The sequence below is a fragment of the Equus quagga genome, chromosome 9, assembly GCF_021613505.1.
Source record: "Equus quagga isolate Etosha38 chromosome 9, UCLA_HA_Equagga_1.0, whole genome shotgun sequence".
NCBI classification, from domain to species: domain Eukaryota; kingdom Metazoa; phylum Chordata; class Mammalia; order Perissodactyla; family Equidae; genus Equus; species Equus quagga.
The window spans coordinates 81,613,768-81,634,601 of record NC_060275.1 but is presented as its reverse complement, the minus strand read 5'-3'; the positions used below and the strand labels follow the sequence as shown (position 1 = coordinate 81,634,601).

Here is a 20,834-nt window from a genome sequence, read left to right as displayed (position 1 = left end):
GCAATGAGCACACTCCTGGTCTTGATACGATGGGATGTTCATACAGAAGACAGTGAGATTCTCAGCAGCCAGGGCAATATCTTATTCTTTGTATTTCCAAAATCCAGCACCATGTGTAACTCAAAGTTCATTACAGAAATGAGAAAAATGAGGGAAAGAGGAAATGAAATTATATACTAATTAGGATTTAGGGATTTTGAGACTAGAAGAAACTTTAGAGACTGTTCAGTCCAACTCTCTGAGGAGAATGGGGCCAAGAGAGGTGACGCGGCTAATCCCCATTCATGTATCTAATAAATCACAAACTTGAGATTTGCATCTCGGTTAGTAGTCAGCCTGCCCAGGGAAGGCAAGGGCATTTCCCACTCCGTCATCACAACTACTTCCTTTACTTTGATTCATGACTAGCATGAGCAATTTGTTTGTGTGTGTACACATATGAGGGAGGTAGTTATTGGTTATATAACAAAAATTAGACATCAAGGAATCTCACCAATTTAGTGCATATGATCAAGTCCTAACCAGTTAATAACTACATCTGAGTCATCTATCGAACATCTAGCTCCTATGTTGGATAGACTGTGCTAAGTGACTGGAGTTGGTGTGCTCTGGCTGGTAAGAGCCAATTGCATGCATCTCTTCCCAACATTGCATTCAGTGACATCATATTGGTAGCTTGAAATTGGACAGGGTGGGGCTATTTTCACCATGGAAATCCCAAAAGCTATCTATCAGGTATTGTCTTCCCCTAGAGAGCCAATACAACACTGGATGATAATGAGCTCATATTTTTCTGGGAGAAATAGAAAACAAACAAAGATTATAATACATCATAATAAAGCACTGTGATAGAGGGACTCATTAGGTGCTGTGGGAGCAAGAGATGAGGCATCTCATCCAGACCGGGCAAGTCTCTTCAACAGTAATATCAATAAATAAACAGTTACCATTTATTAAGCACTTCCTACGTTCCAGGCACAGTGCTAAGTGTTTTCAAAAGAATAGCTCATATAATTCTTACAACAATCCTAAGAGGAAGCTGTAATTGACTCAGGCTTTGACACTAATTTTCAGATTCTAAAATCTGGGGTATTTATCATAATACTATACTGCAATAATCAGGTATATAAGAATATCAAAGGCATTTGATGTTGAGTAACCTTAAATATGTAAATACACGGGATATGAGCAAGGTTGATGCATATCAAGCAGAGTCCAACCAAGAAAACAAAACAAACAAAAAAAAACCCCCAAACAAAACAAAAAAATGAAAGAGAGGAAATTTCAGCCAGAGATTACTTAATGTAGGGAATTAGTTGCATAAGAGATGGTGGAACTAAGAAAACAACAGGGGTACTGTGATTAGCAGTATCTTAGGTCAGGTTCCCTAGATGCAGAGCCTGAGAAGGTGTTTCTTGTATACCTGATTAGAGACAGAGCACTGTCGGGAGAAACCGAGAGAAAGAAGCAAGCTAGAATGGGGGAAGGAGCTAGGCAAAGACATGGTTTCAGAAACCTAGCCTAAGCTTGATCTGATGAGGAGCTCTAGAGCAGGGATTGAACCACAGAAGTCATCCAGTCCAAAGGCAAGAGGGCTGGGCTGTTATACCCTGTACAGTCATTGGCTATGAGCCACTCCTGGGGAACAGGAGGGGGTTGGGGTGTGATCTCATAATCTCCCAAACATATATGGTTGAGGCAATTACTGTCAGCCAAGGGCAGGCCTCTGGAGAAGGGTACAGGTGTGAGTCATTAGCAGCCAATGCCCACAGCAGCTGGGAGATGGATGCACTGGCCCAGTAAAGGAGATCTGGGTAGGATACCAATAGCATCTGCTACAAGCTACATCCAGACATTATCCATATGCTGGAGGACCATCCACAAACTTGAGGAGCAAAAGTAGAAGCAGTGTTACCTGGTAGTAAATGTTTAGAACAACAAAAATATCATGTGCATATGCATCTGTAATACGTTTATTATAAGTTTTATTAACATCAAGCATGTGTAGCACACAATTTTCACATAAGAATACATGCAATATACTTTATTGTAAATTCTACAGACCTCATTAATGCTTACAGAATGCTTTCATTGAGTTTGCTGAATTTTTGTATCCATAGCCAGATAATAGTTGCAATTGACCAAGTGAAGTCCTGAAATAAATATTGGTTGTACTAAGTATTTTACATGTATTAACTCATTTACCCATGACAGTCTTATCAGGTAGATACTGTTATCACTCTCATTTTATCAGTAAAGAAACCAAGACACAAAACAATTACATAATGTGCCCAAGGTTACATATCTTGGCATAAATAAAAATATATTTACGTCTAATGTGATTGAAATAGAAGGATCATTGAACAGGAAGGTAATGAAACTAAATAAAGAACTCTACACCACAAAAGCTAAGAGGGGGAAAGAAACGAACCTGTTAGAATAAAAATTACCTAAGTGCCTATACATATATAATGCTCACAGTGGGAACACGTCCAAGAACATTTCCCAACCAATAAATTCAATGAATAGTTATTAAGCACCTATTCTGTACAAGTCACTGAGCTAGGACCTATAAGAAATATTTAAAATTTTTAAATTTCTTTTATTCCTCCACATTATTCCTCTTAGCTCTGGTTACTGGTTGCATATTTTAATGGAACTTGTCCATTGGAAATACATGGAACATACTGGAAATCCAATTCATGAGGTCATCTCCTTCAACAAGAAACTATTTTCACCTGCCACATTTAGAAGCACATAAGGCACCTGAAAATAGTGAGATGAAATGACAATAAGGCCAATGACTGTGTTGGTGGATGAAACAAACCCAAAGAGAAATACCGTAAGTTTTAAAAATGTCTCCTATATAGCATAATATATGAATAAAATGTTATTATTAATAGTGAAAAGACCTCTTTAATTTCCTGCTACATAGTCATCTGCCGAATCTTAGCATTTCTAACTTTCATCACAACCACCCAGATTGGAATTCTAAATTCCAGTTCACTCCTGCAAAACAGCTTCAGTCAGCAGCCGCCTAAACTCAGACTGAGGCTGAGGAAATCAGGAACGGGGTGAAGAGGGATCTACAGTTGTTCGGTCCAGCTGAGTGGACCTCAGTTTAGTCACCAGATTAAAATGAGATGGATGTGTCATCAACCCAGCGGCCAGGTGCTTTGAGAAGGGAGCCTCATCGGGAAAGTCAGGAACACCTGTTTGATGCCCACATTCCCAACATTCCCAACCCACAAACCAAATCCAAGAGGAGTAACACACACAGGAAATCACAGCTAACAGCAGTCTAAGGCCACTCTTATCCTAATGACTGAAAATTGTGTGCTCTGTGTGGCTTAAATTGTTGTATTTTGATTAAAAAACAAAGGAGTTGTCTTAACAGTAGAGAGGTTGGGTGGAGGGTGTTCCCAAACCTCCTGATTACCCAAGGTCCAATACTACTTTACTACAAGTTGTAAGAAGCCCTTGGGAATCTAAGAGTTCATTCTGAGAACCAATCAACCACAAGAGCTTGGTTCAAGGCACTACAACAAGAGTAGAGAGAAGACAGGAGCATAACGTGTCCTCATTGTGCAGGTTCATTTCCACAGCACACTTTGGACTTCAACAACATTCTCTCAATATTCACTAATTCCTTCATCTAACATATATTTACTGAGCACCTGGCACCATCCCAGGTGCTGGGGACACAGTAGTAAATGAAACAGATAAAAATTTCAGTCTTCAGGGGCCGGCCCAGTGGCGCAGTGGTTAAGTTCACAGGTTCCACTTCTCCAGATCCCAGGTGCAGACATGGCACCACTTGGCAAAAAGCCACACTGTGGTGGGCGTCCCATGTATAAAATGGAGGAAGATGGGCACAGATGTTAGCTCAGGGCCAGTCTTCCTTAGCAAAAAGAGAAGGATTGGCAGTAGTTAGCTCAGGGCTAATCTTCCTAAAAAAAGAAATTTCAGTCTTCATAGTAATCACATTCTTTACTAGCAGCCAGCCTGCCCTTATAGAGGTTAAAAATGCCAGCTACTCATTTTTCCAGCCCTTTGCTCTTGCAGCATGGACAAAGGATTCAGTCCCGGTGAACTGGGACTCAACAAAGGTCTGCTGGGAGCTTCTGGAAGTGAATTTGCTCTTCAATAAACAGATAGATGCCCAAAAAGAGCTGCTCTCTTCTAGTGTTTAGATTTCATTAGGTGATAAGGTGATGTTGTGAACAGCATTAGCCTTCTAGCAACACTGAAGGAGACATACCAACACACTGAGGATGTCGCCATGGGAGGACAGAAAGAGCCTGGGTCCGTTAGAGTACCGCTGAGCAGGAGAACCAACCACCTACATTATAAGGACTCCTTACTCTGTGAGCAGAGCAAATGCCTACTATTCAAGCCAATTTTAGATGACTATTTTGTTATTTGCAGCCAAAAAGATGCTTAGAGTTCCCTTGTGTTAAATTAAAAGGCTATGAATAAGTTCGCTAAAAGAGCTGTTCTTTGAAAGGTGGACCTAATGGGCTAAAATGGACCGAATGAGCAGATAGTTAATCCTGTCTCTGAAAGGAAAAGCACATAGCCTTGCTGGTCTGGGGCAGGTGCAGTCACCCCTATCCAAAGATGGTTTTCACCAAAGGACTATAGGACAGGCTAACCAGGACGAGCGCCTCCACTGCTGTCAGCCACCCTGTGATAGCAGACAGAGTCAGGATGAGAAGTCCAGACTGTCTCCTCTTTCCATCTTCTTACTACATTCCTAAAAAAATGCAAGAGGGTAAGAGTAATTTCCCTCTGGAAAATGTAAGGGGATTGGAGACCCATAGATGGAGTCAATTTTGGAGAGCTTGAATTGTAAGTAATGAGTCTTCGAATCTTAGTGAAGGATATATCCTCGGAACAAAGAATACCTCAGCAGTAATACTTTAAGAAGAATGGTTTCCAGCACAGGGAGAAAATGTCTGAAGAGCAGGAAAGGAGAAGGGAGAGAAAAGTAGTAATTTTAGTGCTTCTTTACCCCTGCCATCTATGGGGTCTTGGTCTTTCTGATTGGTGGTTCCTTTGATTCTTTTCATCTTCTTCAAAACAGACAAACTGTTTTTAAAAATTGGAATGCTAAGAATTCGGGATGACTAGGACATATATATCTAAACTCAAAATTTTATTATGGACTTCCCCCCTCAACCAAAAAGAAAAAGCCAAAATATCTGAAATTAAACCCTCCCCAAATGATCAAAGTATAAAAATGTAAAGATTAAAAGTCAAGTTCTCTGAAGGGAGATTTATTGTCCCACTTTGCTTTTCAGTGAGTCAAAAAACACTTTATTTTAGATAAGGAAAGAACTGTTAGAAAAATCAGAGCTGGTAAGTTCTTTATGAAACACAAAAATTTGGTCTGCATGAAGGAAGGAAATCCACCACTAAACAGTGGGTAAACTGTTGAGCTGGAGGAGACCAAGGTCCCCAGACTCACAGTGAGATGTGCTGTGAACACCCACATAGGAAACAAAGATGATTAACATATAGTCATCATCTATCCCCCAACCTACAGTTAACCTTCTAAGTGTTTATACACATCATCTCATTTAACCTTTTAGGACTTTGTATCCTCATTTAACGGATGGAGAAATTGGAACAGAGAGGATAGCACCTTGTTCCACGTCCAGCTATTTAGATTTATATGGCAGATCTACAATTCAAATTTTGGACCGTCTGATTCCAAAGACCATGTGTCCTTTTCTACTACATGGCACTGCTTCCCAGAGAGTATAAGAGCCTCCAATGAAATGGGAACGAATGGAATGTTCTATGTGCATGAGTGGGCATGTTAAAGACATGTGTCCATGGGCTTTAAATGGTTAAGAATGATATTGGGGAGAAGATGAAAAAAGGCATTCTAGTGGGGAGGGTGCAGCTGGGACCATAAACTAAGAGGAAATTAGGAATGGAGGGGGTTGCAGAATGAAGACTGAATGAGCATGAAATATGAAGTGTGAGCCAGTGACAAGTAAATGGCTAGTGTGAAAACAGAAGATGGATGGCTTTGTAAGCCAGGCAGAGTCTAGGCTTGACACAGCAGTTAGGGGAGAATTACTATAGAGACCCGCGGCTCGCTACCTGGAGTAGTCTTGCCTCGCTTAAGGACCTGGTCTACTACCCATTGCCCGTTAACACTTACAGTGGACAGTACTACCTACCCGTACCTGAGCTTCCTCCAGTCCCAAACTGCCAAGCCTGCAGATTTCATAAACCTTAAAAATGAATAAACAAATACCCTACACACTCCTAGACATATGGCTGCATAGCTTGAAAAAGACTTATTAAGATATTCCTATATTTATTCAAAATTTACCATTAGAAAATGTGGGAAAGGAAGAAAAAGAACGTTCTTCCTTCTCCTAAAGTCTATAAGACAGTCAGCAAAGGGAACATGTAAACAAATAGGTTCTGCCTTATTTTGGATCCCCCCAGTGCAAACGGTTCACTTGAGAGGTGAATGCAGGAAATACTGGTGGCAGAGTGGGAGACTGAAACAGGGAGAGACGACTCACAAAAGGAGAGTTATCCAGCCAGCTACCACTGTGGGTAAGCTTAATTGTGCTGGAACTCTGGGAGCCAGGCACTAAGGGTGAAGCAGTGGGTTTTTATCCACCTACCTCCCATTAGTGGTTGGTTGAGGACTGTGTAGGAAGGCTGGGCATTAATTTCCCGGCACTTCCAGCTTGCCCAAGGCACTCAGGCAAACCAGGCTCCCGCGGCCAGAGAACACTCCCAGGCAAAAAAGCCAAGGAATGGGCTGTTGAAAATCAGTCTGGTGCCCATAAAAAGGGGGTTATGGTGGGACACCAACAGGGCCTCCTTCAGTCACCCCCCAAAATAGCATATAAATGTCAGTTTAGGCCATTTGACCAGCTGTTGGCTCAGGAGCAAAGAGCACAAAAAGTATAATTATTATTATGTGGAAGTAGAAATCCAAGACTTAGTTTAAGCAATGTCCATATACTTTGGGGCAGAAGATAGCCAGTAAGTCTGCCAACATTAAGCAACAGTTCACCAAGGGTGCTCTTCGAGAGCCAATCAGGAGGCCCCAGAGATGAACACTATTCTCATAATTATACTAAGACATTATTTGCTATTTCTACCATGTTGACATTTTCACTGATGGTGAAAGGTGAATAAAACTGCTGGTAACTTAACATGAACAGAAGTACCAGCATCAAACTAACAGTCACTGTATCCTTGACCACCACATATCTTCAGGGGGGAAAATCTAGTTTCACCTAAGAATGAACTTGCTAAAGCGATAAAAATTCTTAGTTTTATTAAATTATATCTTGAACATGTCCTTTTTAAATATTCTGTGTGACTAAATGAGAAGCAGGCAGAGCGTTTTTGCTCCATACCAAAGCACTCGGTTGTTTTGAGGATTAGCACTTGTGCAATTGAGTTGTGAACTAAGCTAGTCACTTTTCTTTTCGTGGAACTCCATTTTCACTGGAAATTTCCACTGACCAAGTATGATTATTCAGGCTTGAGTATTTGATAGACATTTTCTCAAAAATGAATATGTAGGGGCAGGCCTGGTGGTGTAGTGGTTAAGTTTGTGCACTCTGCTTCGGTAGCCTGGGGTTCACCGATTTGAATCCCAGGTGGCCCTACGCACTGCTTATCAAGCCATGCTGAGGTAGGTGTCCACACATAAAACAGAGGAAGATGGGCACAGGTGTTAGCTCAGGGCCAATCTTCCTCAGCAAAAAGAGGAGGATTTGCAGTGGATGTTAGCTCAGGGCTAATCTTCCTCAAAAAAGAAAAAAAATGGAAGCCTATAACTTTAAGGAAAACAACTGATAGTATTTGTGGTCAATGATAAAATTTGTTTTCAAGCAAAAACTAGAATTTTGGAAACTTGTTTCCACCATTGTGAGCTTGACAGCTTCTCAGTGATGAGATTGGTGGTGATATTAACAAACAGATATTTATAAAGTGTTCCAATTAAATTACTAATACTTGTCCAGAAAACTAGCTCAAATTATATCACCACTCTGCTCAAAAATATTCAATGCCTATAACTTGAAATTCCCAAACTACTTTATTTAGCATTTATAATTCTCCATGATCCGGCTCCAACTGGCCATTCCTCCAGCATTTCTCCATTACTCTCCTTATATACTCCAGAAATACTTTTGCTCTTCTGGACCAGATGCAGGCTTTTCACTTTCATGCTTCTGTGTTACCCCCTCTGCCTGGAGCTCCTACCATGCTGGTTCTGCCCTCAGCTCTTGCACACCCACATCACTACATGCCTTTCAAGGGCCAGATCAAATGCCACCTATTCCACCAAGCCTTCCATGATCTTCCAGCTAGAAATAATTTTTCAGAAAACTTTCAGTCTATTTCTCTTGGTTCTGCTCATAACACTTTCCACCCTGCAGCATAGTTATCTGAATGCATATTTCACCTTCCTGGTTAGACCGAGAGAGCCTTATGGGAGTTTTGTGCATTTCACGTGTCTTGTTCATCTCTATACTCTGAATGCATCCAACACAAAGTCTTACACGTAGTGGGAACTCAATCAGTATTTTTTTCAAAATGAATTGATTAATCTTTTATAAAATATTTATTCAGATTCCTCAAATGCAGAATGGGGAATTTACCTAATAAACTGTTCCATGATATAGAAATACTCTATCTTTTTGGTTGATGGTGGTAGATTGTGTGTTTATAGTTATTAGCATGTAACTTTTATGTTTCTGGCACATACCAAGTTCTGCAGGGAATCTCAACATTTGAAATTTAAAATTTTTTTTAAAACACATGTACAATTAAACTTCACTAGTTATTGCTTAGCCTTTCTAGTATTTGGAAATGTGCAGCCCATAATGCAGCATGTGCTAAGCACTGTACTAGAAATGCAAGAGCATTACCCTTTACCTTTTGTGATCCTTGTTGATCTTATCCTACTTGTGATCCTTTAGCTTGTCCTGACGCCCAACAGAACCAAGAGCCATGAGAAAGTGAAAGCACAGAAAGAAAAAGCTGTGGGACGAGTTCTGGAGAAATGTTCCCTTCTGTGCTCTTACCAAAGCCAAGGACTGACTCCCTAGAAGACCCACAAACCCCAAGGTGATCACAATTTGCATAGCTCCAAATGTTTACTAAGAAGCAAATTCCTGAGCTAGTGGCACAACACAAAAAGCAAAGCGTGTTCGTAGTATCCTGGAAAAGCTGGTGGCCAGGCTAGACAAGCTGGGATGGGAACAATTTTGTTGAAATTGCCATTGACCCAAGCAACAAATTGGGAAGAGCCAAAATGGGAATTTTCTGGTTGAAGAGGAAGATGTTTGTTACATACTCAGGGTGAAATAAGATCTTCTAGTGCGGTGGAAATGCTATGGCATTCTAGCACAGCTTGCCATTTCTCCCTACTAGCATTTCTTTCTCTTGAAAACTTGAACTTACCGTGAGACTAAATTGTCAGAGATAACATGAGATTCTAATTTAACACAGTCACAGCCCACAGAAAAAGTTGAAGAGCATCTAATGTCTCATCTTATATAGCAATAAAGCACACAGTCACAGACTATAACCCTGACACTCATAGGTAGAATTTTAGTCTCTCACTCTAAGTGGAATTTCTCCTTGGTGACTAATTTGACCTCAGAACAAGTTATTGCTATATAACCTACTTATGTAATAAAACCTTAAGAGAATTCTGCTTGTTCTACCATATTTACTTGATCCCACCCATATTTCCCTTTTCTTCCTTTAACACTCTGTTATTCTTTTTTTTTTTTTTTTTAAAGATTGGCACCTGAGCTAACAACTGTTGCCAATCCTCTTTTTTTTTTCTGCTTTTTCTCCCCAAATCCTCCCAGTACATAGTCGTATATTTTAGTTGTGGGTCCTTCTAGTTGTGGCATGTGGGACGCCGCCTCAGTGTGGCCTGACGAGCAGTGCCATGTCCATGCCCTGGATTCGAACCCGTGAAATCCTGGGCCGCCGAAGCAGAGCGGGCAAACTTAACCACTTGGCCACGGGGCTGGCCCTGATCTATGTTATTCTTGATGGAAAAGCTTATCACAACTCCTAAATGGAGACTTAAGTCTTTTTGTGGACTATTCTCGTTGTTCTGTTTTTTTTGTCATCCTATTGATTACAGAACAGTCAGGATCCATGTTTAGGCTTATGCTTAAAATAGCGAATGGCAAAGGATTAGTCTAGACTTCAGGGAATTGACACCAATGTTTAATTTAATAATGTACATAAGCTAATACACATTATAGTTTAAATTATGTAACTGGACCAGTCAATGTACTTTACAAATCACAAATAAATATGGGCAGCTGTCAGCTTGGGGATTAGATATGTTCCAAACCTCTTGGAAGGTTCTAATTTTTTCAGATTTTGGTACACAATTTTCCTTGAAAACAAGCCAATGCATTGGAGTTGGGTTCAGCCCTAACAGACAGGCTAGCTCTGACAGAAAGTGTGACAGCGGAGTGACTGACAGCATGGACTCTGAAGCCAGAGTCACTGGGTTCAAAACCTCGTTCTGCTACATGCCATCTTAGTGACCTAGGATAACATAGCTTTGGTTTCCTTTTCAATAAAAGGGAGAAAATAACAATACTTAGGTACCCCGATAGGACTGTAGAGATTAAATGAGATAACTCATTTGGCATAGTGCTTGGAATATTCTAAACGTCCATTAAGTGTTAACTATTATTTTCTGGCCACCATTTAAGCCTATAACTTTCTGAACTACTGAACTAGCCTGAGTTCCAAGGTTTGGAAGTAAAAGTCTACCAGGCGCTGAAAGGAACAGGCAGAGGAGAATAGGTTCCTCTGGAATTTCCAATATAGCCATGTTATAAAACTAAACCAAGTTTTTATTTGGGCTGGACCCTTCTTTTCCAGTAACTTTTGTCTATAACCTGTATCTCCTACAGCCTCTAGTACTTTATGTTTCTCAATTTCTTCCCACCTCTAACACCAAAAAAGAGGTTTCTCCCCTTCAGATGAATATGTACGTTCCTTTAGCACAACTGTCCTCAGCTAGATTTTTAAAGAAAGAGTGTGAATTATCAATTTAATATTAAGGTGACACAATATATATTTTATATGATGAAAAAACCCAAATTGATCACTAATACACACTGATCTTATGTGTGTGTGTATACCTTTAGGAGATGATGTGGTGTACAAAGGCTGACATATGGTATATATACACACATACACAAAGCTATTATTATACTTTATCTTTCCCTCCCTTTTGTTATAAACATGTAGACAATCAAAAATTGGTGCATTTTTTTCAGGGGGTCACATGGCTGCAGTGGTGAGCGGTCAGGAAGTAGGGGTTAAAGCAGGGACTGCCATTTCTAGGCAAGGGCTCTTTTGTTTCTCTTTTTCTGCCAAGGGCCACTTTTAAATAAAACGTGGTTGGATTATGAATAGGAAAAAAGCAAATATATCTAAGGACAAAATGGGCTCTTCCTCTCAGGAATTCTTGCAACTGTTTATTACCCACTTTCTTACAGCTTTTTCGTAGCTTTTATGTAAGCATACCAGTTTCACCAGGTACTGTCTCCATAGCCCTACCAATCCACTTTGCTAAAAATTTCCAAGAGCCTCCTTGCTGGGTGTGTTCACCACTGTGTCTCCAGGTGTCTACGCAGACTCTGGCACACAGCAGGCATTCAATATTAAGTCAATTAATAAGCGAACGCAAGAATGAATATGTGGATTATCCGTCCATGGATTTCAGTATAAGCAGTCTCAGATTTTTATATAGTTTAAAATACCCTGCCTCGTTCCCTCCCTTCCTTTCATAATTCTTGTCTTACACAAACACTCTTCTTGTCTCGGAGCTTCTTTTTAAAGGATGGCAGTCCTTTTTGTCTGTTCTCTTAGGTAAGCTTTCCCTGTGTGCTTTAAAACTGCCATTTATAAAGGGGATGTGAGTGACACGATCACTCCACTTCAAACAATTCCCAATGAATGGTCTCTATAACCAACGCTGGATGAATGAACCATTAAAATGTTATCTTAAGGTAATCAGACTTCCTTTTTTACGCCATTACTAGATACTAAAGCAAGATTAGCCCACTACATCACATATACCATTAAACAGATTTCTTCACACACAACTACATCACTAAATCAATAATTGCTAACCTTCTGTCTTTGATGCTCTGGGATGTCTCCAATTATCTCAAGAGGCAAGTAGAGCTCTCAAAATGAAATTAATTTTAATTAGCTTTAAAATATAAGTATGTATGTGTCATCCAGCACTTAGGAACAGAGGGTTACACGAAATAGTGTGTCACAGCATAAAAAGATTAGGAATCAGTACGCTAGCCAGAGAGAAGACAAATGAGTTTGAAACATTGCCTGAGGTCAAGCACTTCACTTCCAAAAACAGTTTCCCATGAAGAACACACTCAATAGAAAAGAGAGAGACACCACAATTGAAATGATGGTAAGCCTACCATCTAAGTTTTATTTAGATTGGGATAGGTAAAGAATATATTTGCCTGAGGACAGCAGAACATACTACATGAGAAGAAACATTTATTAGGTATCCAGTAGGGTTCCACAATGCTGAATTTCCTTAAAGCTCTGATATGAGGTTAGGGCTTATTTTCCTAGCTGACTATTGAGGACACATCACTCCTTTCATGCCCTTATTCTAGGTGAGTGAAAATAATTATAGGGTAGACATGTTTTTACATGCCAATCTAAAATAGGATCAGTGTCCTTAAAAAAAAAATTGTTTTCAATACATTTATCATCAACTTGTTGCTATTTTAAAAATGGATAAACCACACAAGAAATTTTTGGGGAGAGAGGAAAAACATTATCCACCCCACTCCCATTCTTTGGTTTGTAACCTCCAAGATTTACCTCTTCCTTAATTAGAAAAATTAAGGAAGTCTTGCTATAAACCTCAAGAATCTGGTCATTTCATTCAATATGCACACATGCACAAACACAGTTTTAGTACACAAATTAATCTAAGATCACGTATCCTCATCAACAATCAATGCCAAGCAACTGTTTCTGCACAAAAGAAGGAAACATTAAGAGAATCACCCTTTATGATCCATAAAGCCAGGGACCACATCTTCTCTTTCTTTGTACCTGACATAATGAGAGTTATAGGTACTCAATAAATGACTTTTAGATTTACCTGAGGAAGGTTCAGTCAGGAAGAACATGTGGTCATCTCAACGTAAATAATCAAAGCTTCACAGAAACATTAATGGTAACCCCTTAATGTTTGTAGCAGGCAGCCTGCAAAATGGCCTCCAGTGATCCTCACCTCTTAGTATTGATGCCTTTGCGTCTCCCTTTGAGTGGGGACTGGCCCAGTACCTTACTTCTAACCAACAGAATGTGGCAAAGGTGATGGGATGTCACTTCTGAGATTAGGTTACAAAGGATTGTCATTTCCATCTTGATAGCAGATTATCCCTATTGCCTTCTTCGTCTGTATACTTTTATAAAACAAACTGCCAAGTTGGAGAGGCACATGTGGCCAGGAACTAAGGACATCCTCTGGCCAACAGCTGGCCAAGAACTGAGGCCCTCAGTCTAACCATTCCGGAGGAACTGATAACCACCAACAAAAACACGAGCTTAGAAGGGGATCCTTCTATGACTGAATAATATTCCACTGAATTGATATAGCGTATTCTGTCTATCCACTCATGTGCTGATGGACATTTTGGTTGTTTCTACCTTTTGGTTACTGTGAATAGAGCTGCTATAAATATTGGTGTACACGTTTTTATCTCACCACCTGTTTTCAGTTCAGTGGATATATATCTAGGAGTAAAATTGCTAGGTTATAAGGTAATTCTGTATTCAACTTATCAAGGAAAAAAACATTTGTTTTTTTAAGTCTCTTAGTTTGTAGTAAATTATTACATAGCAATTGATAACTAATGCAAAGTTGAAAATGAATTTGCAGCTAGGAAGAAATTTCCAAGTGTGGATTAATGAACTAAAGGGGGGAAAAACTTAATAACTTACCCTTGGTCTTACTGTCATCTCATTGTTGCTCTAGTAAATAGCATCTACTGCATTCTCAAAATGCTTCTTTCAAAGGCAACGTTTAAAAAAAACTGCTGTGAGGGCTTATTGAGCATCATGTGCTGTGCTATACTATACAGATAAGAAAATAAAAAAGACATGATCTCTGCTCTCAGGGTGCACAGATCTCCAATTAAGAATTATCTCTGATATTCCTCAGAATTCTTTCTTCTCACCTCACACATCCTCCGTGGGAATATCTTAACTCACATTATTTCAGCTACCTCTAATATCATGAAAACAGTTCAAATGCTCCCATCTAACTTTGTCCTAAGCATTAATACTCTTATTTCTTACAGTCTATCACATATTCCCTTCTAGATGTTTTTCATTTTAAACTCAACTTGTCCCCAAAAGAACTCATTCTTGCCATGCATTCTTTTCCAAACCAGCCTCCCGGATTCCCTGTCTGGGGACTGGCAGCCACCCAAAATATGAACCTTAAGAGTCACTCTTAACCCCTTATCCCTTATTCTTAATATTCAATCATGAATCACCCAACTTCATCCCAGTGTAACTGCCAAACTCTTGGACACTTTGAAACGTCACCAGGCATTTTACCTCGGGCTGTTTTTTCTCTGCCCAACTCATGGCTTACCTAGATAAACCCTATGCAAATTTAAAGTCTAAACCCAAATGCCATCTCCTTGTGAAGCCTTCCTTAATTTTATTTCTACAAAATTGTTCTCTCTATCCTTTGTGATTCCAGAGCAAACTGTAAACCCCTTCAATGTTAGGATACGTGTAACAATGCGTGTGTTTTTACACATCCAATTCTTTATGACTGCTCTTGCCTGACAGCATTCTGCAGCTATGTTTCGAGACCAATTCTTCTGGATATTTCAGGGAGCTATTACAGGAACAGGCATATAACCTTTACTCAATTCACATGTGCTGAATTAAAAAGTCACCTGATTTATATTGTTCATTCACTCAATCAACTAATAAATATGTATTGAGTGGCTTCTATGTACCAGACATAGTACTGGGCACCACAAGTACAGTGGCAAACCAAGTAGACACGGCTCCTGCCTGGCTTGTGAGCTCACAGCCTCAGGTCACTGAGTTGAAAATATCTTTATGACATTATGTCATTTAGGCTTCAACCTACTTCTTAGCAATACATGTATTTCCCATAAGAGCATATTTACCCTTCTGATCCTTAAAGTAGTAATAAAAACTGGAAACTTAAATTTCTTTTCAGTGAGTTGTAAATAAAATAATTTCCTATGTCATTAACACTGTGTTAAAGAAAACGAACCAACCCCCTCCTTGCAGGCTCAAGACACATGATTGTACAATATATCTAAACATTTATAGGATGCCTCAGTTATCCAGAACACAGCTAAAAAGTAGGAGCCATGGGGCAGCCAACAGCAATGTCCCCAAATTAACATCCTCAATCTCACATGCTTAACACTCTAAAAGGTCCCTTGGGCCCACACAGAAATCTTGCCTAGAAAAAAATGTGATCACATTTAGTTTCTTGGCTCCTTGCTCAGAGTATATTAGAAGTAGTAAATCATTATGTGGGAGAAGGAGGAGAGAGAGAATCCACCAGAGACAGGCATGTGGACAGTAGCAAGAAGAGAGAGCTACAAAAGAGACAAAATCAAAAAATTAAGAAATTTTAAAAAAGAGAGAAGAAGAGATCAACAACTATGAAAGACACAAAGGCAAAGAACAGAAATAAAAAGCACAGCAGATCAGGTCTAACGCAGCATGGAAGAGCCACCCGGCCCCTGGACAGATTGTAGGGTTTCTGCTATTCACCAGATAAATGATCAATTATGCTCCTGATATTTTCACTTATTATTATGGAGAATTTTGAACATATACAAATAATCAGAAAACTACAATGAACACATCACTCAGCCTTAACAACTATCAATTCTGGCCAATTCGGTCTCATCCTAATTCCTCTCTCAGATATTATGTAAATTTCCTCTGTAAATATTGTGCTATCAATATCTCTAAAATATAGGGATTCATTTAAAAAACATAACCAAAACACCAGCATTACACCTAAAAGAAATTAATGTCAAATCCTTAATATCATCAAACACCCAGTTGTTCAGACATTTCAGTACTAAAAGTATCGCTTCAGCTGTCTCCAAAATGCCCACGTGAGATGCTACTGTGAAAAGGATAACTATATAAGGATTTCTAAGTCTTACAGTCAAATTGTAAGATTTTTAACCCATTCTCAATATTAAAATACCTCTTAAAATATTATATCAAAATCTATTTTTATACTCAATTTAATTGGTTAAATGCCGAGAGAAAGTGCTCTGAGAAGCACCCTCTTTGCTAATGCAACAGCTAATGAAGATGTAACATTGTCAAATTATGGTACTGTGGTATTTTAAACTCGTTTCTTTAATCAAGGGAAGTAGTCCTTTTATAGAAAAATCATTCATTAAGGTAATTTTGTTAACAGTCTACAAAAGCTCTTTCAGATTTGAAGTGTAACAGTTTAATTATTGTTTCAGAGTCATATACTTGTTCCCTGAAGGAATTATCAGAGATGGTATGTTTACTTATTGAGGGACTATAGGTACTCTCGAGAGAATTTCACGTCAAAATTCAGTTACACTGGTAGTGAGATGTAATTATTCTTCAAAAGGATCATAAAATTAAAAGCAAGCAGGATGAAATAAGTACAATGATACACACATGAGAAACCTAGAATTTATGTTTGGTAATCTGGGCAGGAAATTAAAGGACTTGCGACACAGGGAGACTGTCATCTCTTCTTACAATGAAAGGCCATGGTTTTGAAGGAAAAGTAAGTGAATGGGACTCTTGGTACTTGAACTGGCAACTGGAAACACATGTAGTACATATAACGGAGAGTCTGCATGTATGTGTGGAGGGGAGGAGGTCATTTGCTTGGCAGAAAGCTCAAAACAGCTTTGAATTGAAATGTGAGAGAGAAATATGCCTTGATAAAATCTTACCTTCTTCCTAACGTGGACATGCCTGAGAAGGATTACAGATGTACTGAAATCCTGAAGCCACTGGGCTGTCTAGCGGGGTCTGGGGCATAATCCCCTCATTTCTTGTCATCACCTCTACCAGTAAGCAGTTTCTGTTTATCCCAATATGTTATAAAAATATTACCATTTTCCACGTGTCTGATGATGTAAAAAACCTTGGGAAACATTGGCGAAAAAGAGCTTAGCCTGCCATTCAAGGCTCCTGATGGTCTGATCCAAGTGACCTTTCTAACCCTGAATCCTTCCAAGCCACAGTTATGGGACCTTTGCAGCGGCCAAAATGAACCGCTCATGTTTTCGCCTTATACCCAGCCACGTTTCCCAAATGCTGCTGCCTCTGCTTATGACTTTTCCCTCCACTGGGAATCTCCTTTCTCCCCATGTTTGTATCTTCAAGCATAATCTGGTCTAAAGTCCTGCATTAAATGCCACCTGTGCCACAACCATTCCTTTTACTGTATTTGTGCATAATCTTTTTTTCCACTAAAGAGCCAGAGTAGGTTATTATCTTTAGTTTTGAATGTCATGTGTAACTTTCTATTCTGTAGTATTCTTATTTATGCACACTGTTTTCAGATCTGGGAAGTGTCTACCAAGGACACAGAAACAGAGTTAAATAATTTTATCATTAATCACTAGAATTTGTCAAGCTGTATTAAAAAAGTCAAAATTGGTCACAAATCAGACTGAATTATGAATACTGACAGATGTACCGAGAGAAATGAGTCAATAAGGAGGAGGGGTAGATTAGCAAGGGAAACCCAAGGGGAGACAGAGTGGCAAACGTTGGCAGGACCATACAAGCACTGTTTATGGCCAAAAACGTGCAGCGTCCAGTCTTGGTGGCAGGTATATTGCTACTATCAGTCACACTATCAGAGCCAGATGCTATTAAGCACATGGCTGCTATAAAGTCCTCAGTTCCGTAAATTTCTACCTTATTCAGTTGACAATTTCATAGCAAAGAAGGATGAGAAAACAATGAAGAGTTCAAGTCTCTGGGTTTAATTGTGACCATCAAAGAAGAAAAGGTGGATATGTTATCCTAGAGACCATAAGACCAAAAACGGTCATTCAGGCTAGACTTTAGGGTTTCAATATAATAATTGGAAGAGGAGGAGGAGAAAAACCAGCACATGACTATTCATCCTAAAAAGGAAGATAGTTAAAGGAGAATGAAACTATAAAAAAGGGAACAAAGACTAAAGGCTAAAATGAATTTATACTTGCAAAAATGTTAAGAAGAATAGATAAGCAAAAAAAAAAAAAAAAAGAAGAAGAAGAACAAGAAAAAAAAACCCAAAACAGAGGGGCACTAAAAGAAAGAATCATTTTCAATCTGGAAAGAGTTAAGAGAAAGGTAAACATGAAGACAGGAGAGAGTGTCTTCACTCTCTTTAAGTTAATTCAAGTCTCCAGATCCAGACAGATTACATACCAAGATAGCAGAAAAACTCAAACATCATCACCAAACTACTCTAAGCATTGCTATGTAACCATGGAGAACAGGAAAGTTGCCAGAAGACTGGGGATAGGCAAATATCACCCCAGATTTTTAAAATGTGATCATCACGAACCCCCATGGGGTCAATAAGAATAAGTCCTTCACAATAATTCTTAGTTCCTTTTGGACTGGCTTGCCAGGTTGGTATATTCTGAAAATACCATAGTATGAGATTATTTTAGCAAAATATTTAACAAGTCTCTCGCTGTATCCTTGAGCAAGAAAGAAAGAGAAAAGTAAATCACATGACAGTAGTTAGGCAGCATTATAACTGCTATAACAGCCATACCTCAAAATTCATGGATCTGTGCCAACATGGAAGGGGTTGGGTCTTCTATGATTTGCAACCACCCTTGGTTCTCACAGCATTTTACACATAACTCTATTATAGCAATTATCACACTGCAATATAGTCATATAATTACATGTCTATTATTCCCTATAGCCTGTGAGCTTCCTGAAGGAATGATTACACTCTAGTCATCCTGTTATCCCCAGCAGTGAGCATGAGACAGGCACAGAGTAGACAATTTGATACATGTTTATAAATTTTAATTGAGTAAAAACTTTGAAGGTATTTCAACATTTACACATGGAGCAAAGCTGAAAGAAATTGCTAATATGTTGGATGACAGAATAAAAAAAGTCAAAAAGTTCTTGACAAGCTGGAACAATGAGCCAGTACTTACACAATGAAATTTAATAGAGATATAAGTAATGTCTGGAACTGGGAATTTAAAAAAAAATCAATTGCACAAAAACAGAAGAGACCTAACTTGAAACAGCTGAGTGTTTTGACAGCATATCCAGTATGAACCAATGGGGTGCTGGGCCTCATACTGTTGGCTTTAAGAGAAATAGAGTTCCTGAAAGAAGAGAGATGACAGCAGCACTGGCCAGACCATATCTAGAGCATTACGTTTCTGGATACACATTTTACAAGGGACCACCATAATTGAAAACTTGTCCATAAGAAGGCAACCAGGATGGTGATGGACCTGGAGACCATAGAAAAGGAAAAATAGTTGAAGAAACCTAAGAAATTAGCTTGGAAAATGATCTTTCCGAGGATATGACAAGTTTCACGTTTCTGAATTACTGTCTTATTTGTTGAGTATGGCTCCACAAAGCAGAACTGGATCCATTTTAGCAAAGAAGCAGAAAGTTAGATTTTGGTAAATTATAATGAATCATAATAATTAAAACTCTTCTAATATGGCATATAAGCATGCTTTCTGAGACACTGACTTCCTCATCATGAAGTACTCAATTTGAGACTGGACAGCCACACCTCAGGGATTTAAAACAGCAAACTCGTATCTGGTGTAGCGAGTTTGACTAAGTAACACCTGATTTAACATGTATGGTTTCATGCTATTTTATAAGAGGAAACAGCTGGAAGGTAGAACACCATAATACACTTCGACGACTTGTGAGACTCATCTCTGAAGGAAATTGCATATGCAACTTTTCTGACATTGCTTTTGAGAAGGATGGCTCGGGCCACTGCAGCAAATGCACCCAGAACCCAGAGTGAGGGCAGATAAGCTGTAAGACACTGCCTGCAATGTCTTGTGTGGGTCACTGCCTGCAATGTCTCGCGTGGGTCAGAACTCCCCAACATGCCACCAGGTATGAGAGACCAGGAGCATTGTTGTATTATGTATGTACACCATAGAGGCATATAAAAATACACAGGCAATCAAGAAGAATGAATTTCTCATCTCTATAACCATACCCTCCCTCTTTTTTACACTGACTCCCAGACTCACTGACTGATTTAGAACAATTTTCCCAGCAAAAAAACTTTGGTTACTCAACTAATGGACAATATATATTTAATATGCAATTTTCCTTCAAATACTTTCAATAGTCAGTTACATCACCAGAGACAGACATCTATATGTTTGAGATTAACTCAAATTACAAGCAGAATTCAAAAGTGAATTAAAATGTGACTTACGTCCAGTGCAATATAAGTGAGTCAATTTTTCAATGCATCTTGACTAAATGTAAAATATCATCTGTTTTTGCGACAAACAAGTCTGTGCCATTAATCATATGCTTCCAGCTGCAACAATTCACATTCAAATTAAAACCATGAAATAGCATCACAGTGTCAAGATTCACACACACTGATCTTTTAACAGATTGTGGGGAAAAAAACCATACATTAAAAGAAGAATCTGGAGAAAATGTTACACGATAAAAACATCTGAAAGAGCTTAAGCACACAA

At 39.0% G+C, this 20,834-nt stretch overlaps 1 protein-coding gene across 2 annotated transcripts in view; it reads right to left on the bottom strand.

Annotated features, from left to right (window-relative positions):
- The window catches only part of ARL15 (ADP ribosylation factor like GTPase 15), a 400,782-nt gene that overhangs the window by 200,287 nt on the left and 179,661 nt on the right, over nucleotides 1–20,834 (bottom strand). The window lies entirely within an intron of this gene.